The sequence below is a fragment of the Schistocerca nitens genome, chromosome 1 (genome assembly GCF_023898315.1).
Source record: "Schistocerca nitens isolate TAMUIC-IGC-003100 chromosome 1, iqSchNite1.1, whole genome shotgun sequence".
In the NCBI taxonomy this organism is placed as follows: Eukaryota; Metazoa; Arthropoda; class Insecta; order Orthoptera; family Acrididae; genus Schistocerca; species Schistocerca nitens.
The window spans coordinates 758,626,110-758,635,401 of record NC_064614.1 but is presented as its reverse complement, the minus strand read 5'-3'; the positions used below and the strand labels follow the sequence as shown (position 1 = coordinate 758,635,401).

The 9,292-nt window shown below is 37.8% G+C and overlaps 1 long non-coding RNA gene across 1 annotated transcript; it reads left to right on the top strand.

Annotated features, from left to right (window-relative positions):
- Positions 1-3,317: 3,317 nt before the first annotated feature.
- On the top strand, positions 3,318-8,982 carry LOC126237016 (uncharacterized). The gene is made up of 2 exons (XR_007545019.1): positions 3,318-3,469; positions 8,550-8,982. It is a non-coding gene; the product is annotated as an uncharacterized LOC126237016 (long non-coding RNA).
- The last annotated feature ends 310 nt before the right edge of the window (positions 8,983-9,292 follow it).

The window sequence follows — 9,292 nt, the reverse complement described above, 5'->3', positions numbered from 1 at the left end:
TCAGTAGGCCCTGCCTTTAAAAATTTTCCAGAAAATTTTGGCATGTGAAAATATCTGTGCTTTTTTATTCTGAGAGAGGAGGAGACAATGGCAGTTGGACAAAGACGGAAAAGCAATAAATACAGGAAGATAGTTGACAGTGGTTGTGGTACAGAAGGAGTGAAGAATGCAATGGCAGTATAGAAAAAGAGAGATGCACTGTGACAGTGAAACATACTTGATAGTGACAGGGCAATGCTACGAAAAGAGTGAAGGAGACAGTGCCAGGGGAAGAGGAATAAAGAGAAGGAGAAAGTAGCAATGGGAGAGCCAGTGATAATGAAAGACGTAGCCTATGACAATGACAACAAGGAAGAGGTAGATAGTGACAGTAAGAGGAGACAATAGCAGAGGGAAGAAACAAATGACACAGTAGCAGTAAGAGACAGCAAGAGGAAGACTGACCATGAGTAGATACAGTAGTAGTAGGACAGAACGAAGAAGATTGGCTGTGAGACAAGAGACAGTGATCATTAGAGACACAAAGAGATAATGACACTGAGCTGGGCTGAATGAGTGAGTGAGGAAGGGCAATTGGGAGTGGGTGGTTATGAGGGACTTACAGTACTGAGCAAGTTACAGTTAGGTGAGCTTATGGGAGTGAGAGGTGAGTTGCATGTTAAAAAGAGCACAAATATGTTTGCATGCCAAACTTTTTGAGAAAATTTTTAAAGGTGCTGAGGAAGGTGGAATGAGACAGCTGGTACCCAACTTTTCAGTCAGTCTTTTACACAGAAGAACATTCACCTTCTTTCTGCTCTGATAGGAGTATTTTTCCACTGGTCAATAGCTCATGCCTGAGATACATTTCTTAATCCAATCTATGCAAAGCGTATGTACATTTCAGTTGGAGCATAAATTATTAGTCATTCGAGATCCACCAAAATGTTCAGAGCATTGATTTTTAACTTTGGAAATATGGTTAACAATTCTTAATTCATGGAATTTATTACGTTCATGGATAAAGCCATAACTTTGATATTACATTACTCAATAAGTGTTCAAGTTATATTTGCCACAGTGAGAAACAATGTAACAAATACCACTCATTACTTCTTTGATGCTTAATAATGAGAGTATCTTTAATACAAAATATATTTTGACTTACATAATTACTTAATCTTTAGGAATGGAAGTAGTTGCCATACTTTTAAAATTGAAAGAAACATACCACTAAAACATTTGGAAAATACTGAATTCAGATCTCCTCCTTCTCCAAGACATCCGGCATCCAATAGTTTTAACTGTTCTATGATTTCCATGTCTTTTATTCCATCATTTATCATTTCTTCTCTTAACTTGACCATTGTATCAAATAATTCAAGCAATCCAGCCTGACAACAGAGAAAATCCTTTGTACAGCCACCCCAAGGAGAAAAAAAAGGCACTGTAATTACATTTCTCTACCCGTCACTGTCAAAACTTGTCTACTTTTGAATGATAAATTTACTTCTTGGCTTTGTTATTAAGCTAGTTACATTTTCTCATAAACACATGCACAATACAATTTATGGTGTGTAACATCTCAGGTGTACAACAATTACACATAATTCATTAGAAAATGAGTAGTCAGACCATGACTCACCATTACGATGGGATGTGGAGTTGTGAAAAGTTACAGAAAAGTTGATATAACTAATTCCAAACTATAAAACTTTCCTAAAATGCCCAGACCTTGACAGAGGGCAAGGAAAGCAAGGCCCAGTGGCTATGTCTCTCAGCAGAAAACAATGCCTCAAACCTATTCATAAAAAGTATGAAGCCTGCCTTTCACCTTTTGTGTAAACATCTCAAGATCTTGAGACAACCTACCAGTCATTATAACATCTCCAAATCTGGACATTAAAAATTGTATGATTTTTGTAACTTATCATTTAAATGTCTGAAGTACACAGTAATTACTTTTCATCAATGACACAGTCTGAACAATATAGCTACAATCCCTGAAAACTGCAATTATAGATAATAGCATCATTTATAAAAAAAAAAAGTGGCTGTAATAGCCATTACATCTTCTGTCTGTCTTACTTTTGTTTTCACTGTTCTTGCAGAAAGCGTCATTTACATTGAAGAGGTGTATGTTGTAATCGTTACTATATGTATGAAATGTTAGCCTTGTTATTACTGTAAGTAACCTTTCAACCCTTTATGTCAATGTTTTGAACATTTAAACAATTTCTAGCAATTTATAGTTGCCACACCGCCAGGAAATAGACTATCACTAGTGTGCAACAATCAGCTGCCATTACATGGCACTTTCAAATGTTGGAAAATATTTCATGTCTTTTTCCACAGCAGCAGCCATAAAGCAGTTTAAAGCATTTCATTTAATATTATCTGGCACAGCAAAGGGTTTTTACAGTGTCAGTATTTACAATATTTTAGATCCAAAATAGATACAGCAGCTTCGGCCTAGGCTACAAACAAAAGAATCTTAAAATATATACATTGGTTAGGTGCCTCTTATGATAAAAGAGAACCCATCAACAAAAAGTAAATGCAAATCCAGTATTTTACTCTCTTTACACCTTCTTATTTCATTGGTTTTACCAATGGAAGTCTGATCTCTATCGTATGCAAGTTTTTGTAATTTACAGGCAGGTTTGGTATCGGAATGTCAGTTAAAGGACCCGTAAGCAAGAATAAAATGAAATAACTGGCACCCTTTTATGTGGGGCTCAAACCAATTGCTAAGGAATATAAATATAGAATGAGATTTTTACTCTGCAGCGGAGTGTGCGCTGATATGAAACTTCCAGGCAGATTAAAACTGGGTGCCCGACCGAGACTCGAACTCGGGACCTTTGCCTTTCGCGGGCTAGTGCTCTACCATCTGAGCTACTGAAGCACGACTCACGCCTGGTCCTCACAGCTTTAATTCTGCCAGTATCTCGTCTCCCACCTTCCAAACTTTACAGAAGCTCTCCTGCGAACCTTGCAGAACTAGCACTCCTGAAAGAAAGGATACTGCGGAGACATGGCTTAGCCACAGCCTGGGGGATGTTTCCAGAAAGAGATTTTCACTCTGCAGCAGAGTGTGCGCTGATATGAAACTTCCTGGCAGGTTAAAACTGGGTGCCCGACCGAGACTCGAACTCGGTCCCAAATTCGAGTCTCGGTCGGGCACCCAGTTTTAATCTGCCAGGAAGTTTTAATATAAATATATATAGATATACAAATGTATTTATGTATATGTTGTGCATAATTATGTATATGTACTAATTATGACGATTTTTTTTTCATGCTCAAACTACACTGAGAACAAGAATTGAAAATTATGAATAATTGAATAAATTACCCTGAGATGAGAGTGATGAAATATATTATGGACAAACATGAATAAAGAAAAGTGTAACGTAAGGACCTCTGAGCATGGACTCTTGTCTTCAAAAGAATTTTTCCAGATAGACAGTACAGTGGACGAGTCAAGGTGTGTAGTAATATTTCAAAGGAATTTTGCACTGAAAGTAATAAGTAATTAAATAAATGGTTCAATTTGTTTCAAAAACTATACTTATTTTCAGACTTACAAGTGTGTATCTGATGTTGAATTTTTGTGTTACTGCTCACTGATTTTATTTTATGTCACTGTATTGCAATCAATTAAATGTATGTATCTTGTGCAAAGTTATACGGCAATTTTTGATCAGTTGTGCTTAAGGTTGGATGGAATATGGATTCACAGTCTAGCTCAGATTTTGGGATGCATGAAAACATGTAAGAAATAAGCAATATAAGAAACAAAAGTGAAGTCATTACCCCAGCTAGTATCGTGCGGAGAGCAAGTGACGGTAATCAGTTACAATCACTCTATCGATGACTAGTCAGGATGTAGACCAAATAGGGCTGCCAAACACATACAGCAATGAGTAGCAGGCTACAAGCAGACACAATGACAGCAGCACCAGTGTGTGCTGCCAGATCCTTTTGCTGAATTTTTGCGAAAGCTTGGAGAAAGAGACAGACTATTAGCACAATAATTAGCAGAGTGAAGAAATGAAAGAGCTGGTAGGGAGAAGGAAAGAGATAGAGTATTAGAACTAAAATAAGCAGAGAGAGAAAGAGAAAGATCCAATAGGGAGGTGGAGAGATATAGATTTTTAGAACAAAAATTAGAAGAGAGAAAGCGGTGACAAGCCAAAAGAGGTACGGAACTTGTCAGACAGATTAACAAGCAGTCTGAAAAAGTTCAGTCGGAGATATTTGAAATGAAAAAAGCTTACAGTGAGTAAACAAATTTGGTCAGTAACCTTGTGAGTGATGTAGAAAATTTGCAGGCTGCCCATACAGTTATTAAAGATGACATGGAAATGTTAACTAATCATTTAGAAAATTTAGAGCTTTTGCAGAAGGAAATCATTGAACAGCACCTTACTGAATAAGCAAAGAAGGTGGAAAAGGAATTTAATGATTAGTTAATGGCAAAGGGTAATGAAATTGCAGATTGACTATAAGGTAAAAGAAGCTATACAGCAAGCAAGTAATGGATAGCTTTCGATAACAACAATGAAGCTGAAATGAGAAAAACCGATTAAGCACACACCAGTGACATACTTAAGCATGAGCTACCACGCTGGTGACATGAAGTGGTACAGTGTATTTCCAATTTGGACTTAACAAGAAACCTGAAGGTAGCACTGCATATCGTAGAAACACCTAAGGCAATGCAGCAAGCATTTTTGGCACTCACAAACCATGATATGAATATAATACAGGAATTTTTAGCTCACAGAGAGAACCACAGATAACTGCTAATATTATGGGGGCAGCTCCATCTGTATCTCATGTAATGATAGAATAAAGCCTCATCAAGCACATACAGTTTCAAACATTCAATACAGAAAAGAAGTCTGTCCACCCTGTTATATTTATCAAAACAAAAAATCCAATTCATTGTTTCCCACAAACGAGGCAATGCCACACAGAGGGCAAATGAGATGATAAATAGGTGTCACACTGTTAAACAATTAGCAAAGTATTGGTACCATTCAATACAAGGATGACTTAGAACAGAAGTCTACAGCCCTGAGACATATAATCCCAAACAGGAAACTTCACAAAAGTAATTTGAGAAATATATAAATAAGACCAGGTTCTGGGACAAACCAATTTCAAATAGAGATGTGATTGGGATATTGAAATTATGACTAGTGAGTCACATCCAGTAAAGATGATACAGAAAAGTATCTTTCTGTGTTTTGCGCCATTGACCTGGCACAGGAAGACATGAAAGCAAGCACATAGCATGGGAATAATCAATCACCTCCGTGCAAACATGAAGACTGAAATGCTCATTCCAACCAAGGAAATGGTAATGGGAGGAAGTATGAGCTACAACAAAGTAATTTTGGATGGCAAAACAGAAATAGTCATGTGCAGTTTAACATAAAATGTCACTATAATGACAGATTTAACCCAGGTTATAAGAACAACAACAACAACAACAACAGTAACCAGTGTAGGATGAATAAAGTAAATCTGGGGATATTAATAACAACAATAACAGTAATTATCCAATACACTGGATCCAGAGCATAGGATCGTCATCACCACCACCACCACAGGATAATAATCCTGCATATCGTAAGAGTTGTCAGAGTGACAAATGAAGGCTGTTAGGACCCCTCACAGATGACAAAGTAGAATAGACCACAATAAGCTCCCCATTGTTGGTCAATGGGCAGAGAGGGGGCACACCTCTTGCCAATAATGTGAATATACAAATGCTGAGGTACAATGATACTATCAATATGCAGAAAGATCTACTTATGGAACTACATAGGTGCAAGAGCACCAGAGCTTAGATAGTGCAAGTAATAGTCAAAGCACATGTAGGTAGCACACCCATGGACGCATATATTGACACAGAAGCAGCAGGTAGAGTCCTGAGCTATGCTTTGTTTAAAGCCATAAGTAATGCATGAAAATTGCCCACACATCCAGTGCAGAGCTGTAAGGTGACTGGAGCCATTGGTGCACAGGTACAAGCTATTAAGTACCAGGTGCAAATAGATACTTTCATGGGAGAAGAAGCCATGAAATGTTCTTTTCTTGTGGTTAAGGTATTATGGTGGCCTGCTTCTTGCCTGAGAGAAAGGCAGATATTGATCTCTCAAACGGAGAATTCAGCACAATGAACAAAGGTAGGAGAGTTGTTCTGGATTTCATGTGAACCAAGGAGATATATGGCAAAAACTGTCAGAGTATCCAAGTAAAGCACAGGGGGTTGTAAATATTACAGATTAGCAGTGACTTAACAAGCCAGGAATTTTATTACTTGGACCCCATGGAAGATGACACTCTTGGTAGGATAAATTTGATTAACTCCAAGGTGGGGGAATCAGATTATTTGAATTTGGAACAACAAAAGCAATTGACTCAGCTATCAAATTGTTATTCAGATCATTTTTCATGGAAACCTGGTACAATTAAAGATTATGTGTACAAAATTGAGGTGGTGTCCCACAAAACATTTTATCATGCAACTTACTCGGTCCTGTGGATGAAAAAAGATGCTGTTAACAATGAAATAAGAAAAATGATACAATGGAGTATAATATGGCAATCTATATTGCCATACAGCAATCCATTAGTTGCTGTGATGAAGTCAGGAGGAAAAGTTAGGTTGGTGTTGGATGCCAGAGCCATTAAGAAGATTATTGTACCTGTACATAAAAGGCCCAAGAATTCTATCAGAGACAGCAATGGACTTGGAAGAGCAGTTGAATGGAATGGACAGTGTCTTGAAAGGAGGATATAAGATGAACATCAACAAAAGCAAAACGAGGATAATGGAATGTAGTCAAATTAAATCTGGTGATGCTGAGGGAATTAGATTATGAAATGAGACACTTAAAGTAGTAAAGGAGTTTTACTATTTAGGGAGTAAAATAACTGATGATGGTCGAAGTAGAGAGGATATAAAATGTAGACTGGCAATGGCAAGGAAATCGTTTCTGAAGAAGAGAAATTTGATAACATCGAGTATAGATTTAAGTGTCAGGAAGTCGTTTCTGAAAGTATTTGTATGGAGTGTAGCCATGTATGGAAGTGAAACATGGACGATAACTAGTTTGGACAAGAAGAGAATAGAAGCTTTCGAAATGTGGTGCTACAGAAGAATGCTGAAGATAAGGTGGGTAGATCACGTAACTAATGAGGAGGTACTGAATAGGATTGGGGAGAAGAGAAGTTTGTGGCACAACTTGACTAGAAGAAGGGATCGGTTGGTAGGACATGTTTTGAGGCATCAAGGGATCACAAATTTAGCATTGGAGGGCAGCGTGGAGGGTAAAAATCATAGAGGGAGACCAAGAGATCAATACACTAAGCAGATTCAGAAGGATGTAGGTTGCAGTAGGTACTGGGAGATGAAGAAGCTTGCACAGGATAGAGTAGCATGGAGAGCTGCATCAAACCAGTCTCAGGACTGAAGACCACAACAACAACAAAACATAATGAATTTGTTCCCAGTCTTAATGACCAATTGATCACAAAACCATGACATGGGGTGCTAAAAGTAATAACAAGGAAATACAAATAAATATGTACCTGGGTGTTCACACACAAGATGTACTATAAAATGTGAACTGTGGCACATAAAGAACATAATGTTGCAAAGTTATTGCAACCAAACATGCTAAGCTGACATGAACTTTAAAATGAAGAACGTTGGTGAAAGTAATTAAGAAGCGAGCATTTGTGGTAACAGTGACTGTAAATTAACTGTGGTTGGTGATGAGAGAGTGTAATACTGAATGCTATCCATACTATGTACAAACTGTGTCCAGACATCAGTATGCATGCAAAAATGTGAGATGTTAAGATGGTGTATGAATGTAGAACCAAAACATTAATGTCAATGTGTTTGGAAAGGATGCGAGTTAAAGCACATCAACAATGTAAATTTCTGCTTCGCTGCGGACTCTAGCTGACATAAATGGTGAGCAGGTGTGAGTGAAAATGTTTGTGGAACAATGTGTGGGATGCAAACTATCAATGTAGAGGAACGCTTATTAAGTGCCTTTGTAGTGACATGCTTCATAATTTCACAAACCTAACAAATTAATAACTGTTTTACAAACTATTTGTGAACCATTTATGAACTGACTTACATCATACAAATTAAAGCAATCGTGTTTTGGAAAATGGAGACACTAAATGCTCATGTGAGTGTTGTGTAAGAGACAGTGACAGGAACTGGACCTGTACAGAACAATAAATAGTGTATTAATCAAATTCTACCCTGCAGAAAAATAACATCTGCTTGTAGGCAGAATTTTTAAATGTGTGTGAATTCCTAAGGGACAAACTGCTGAGGTCATCAGTGCCTAGACTTACACACTACTTAAACTAACTTATGCTAAGAACAGCACACACACTCATGCTCAAGGGAGGACTTGAAACTCCGGCAGGCGTGGCCATGCAATCCGTGGCATAGCACCTCTAACCACACGGCCACTCCACGTGGCACTTGGCAGAATTCTATACCATGTTCACATTTTTTTCAGGAACGCTTTCATGCCGAATTGATCTGTCACACTGAGCATCGGAGTGGAGGGCGGCATGGGTCTACGCACCTCTGACCAGTGACACTCCAGACCAGCAGTAGCATGTCTGCAGGTTCGGACTTCGATACCTGAATGCATGTTCTGGCCGGGTGTTGATATCACTGATGACATCAGATTCCAGCTGACACACCACCACTCGAGTCAGTGTAGAATTATGACACTGTACTATGACTACAGTAATGCATCAAGACAGCAGCACTCAAGCAAATAATTAAATACATCATTGTGCAGAAGCTCATGGAGAAAACTGGAGACTTCCACCATATAAGAACATTTGGAAACAAATAACAAAAAACCTTTAATTTGAAAATATAGTGATCACATTTGTGCCCACAGTAATAAGGTTTGAATAAACAGCCAACACAAAACTAAATCAAGAAGAATTAAATCTTAACATTGTAAACTGAATAACTTTTGTCATGCACCATGTAATCTCATGTGATGTAAGAGATGATATTTTTTGCATTATTCATTGTAGTATTTTAATACTGTTTCTGTAAAACTGTTTTAATTTCGGATTGACACATGGCAAACAAAAGCATAAAATGAAAGAAATGAGTGAATGGTATAGTCTGTCTGCTCCGCCCGGATTTTTTGGGGTTTTCTGTCGGCCTACATCCTAATGGAGGAGGATCCTAAGAAAATTAGTCCCCAACATATAGTAATCTGCAGACTATACTTAA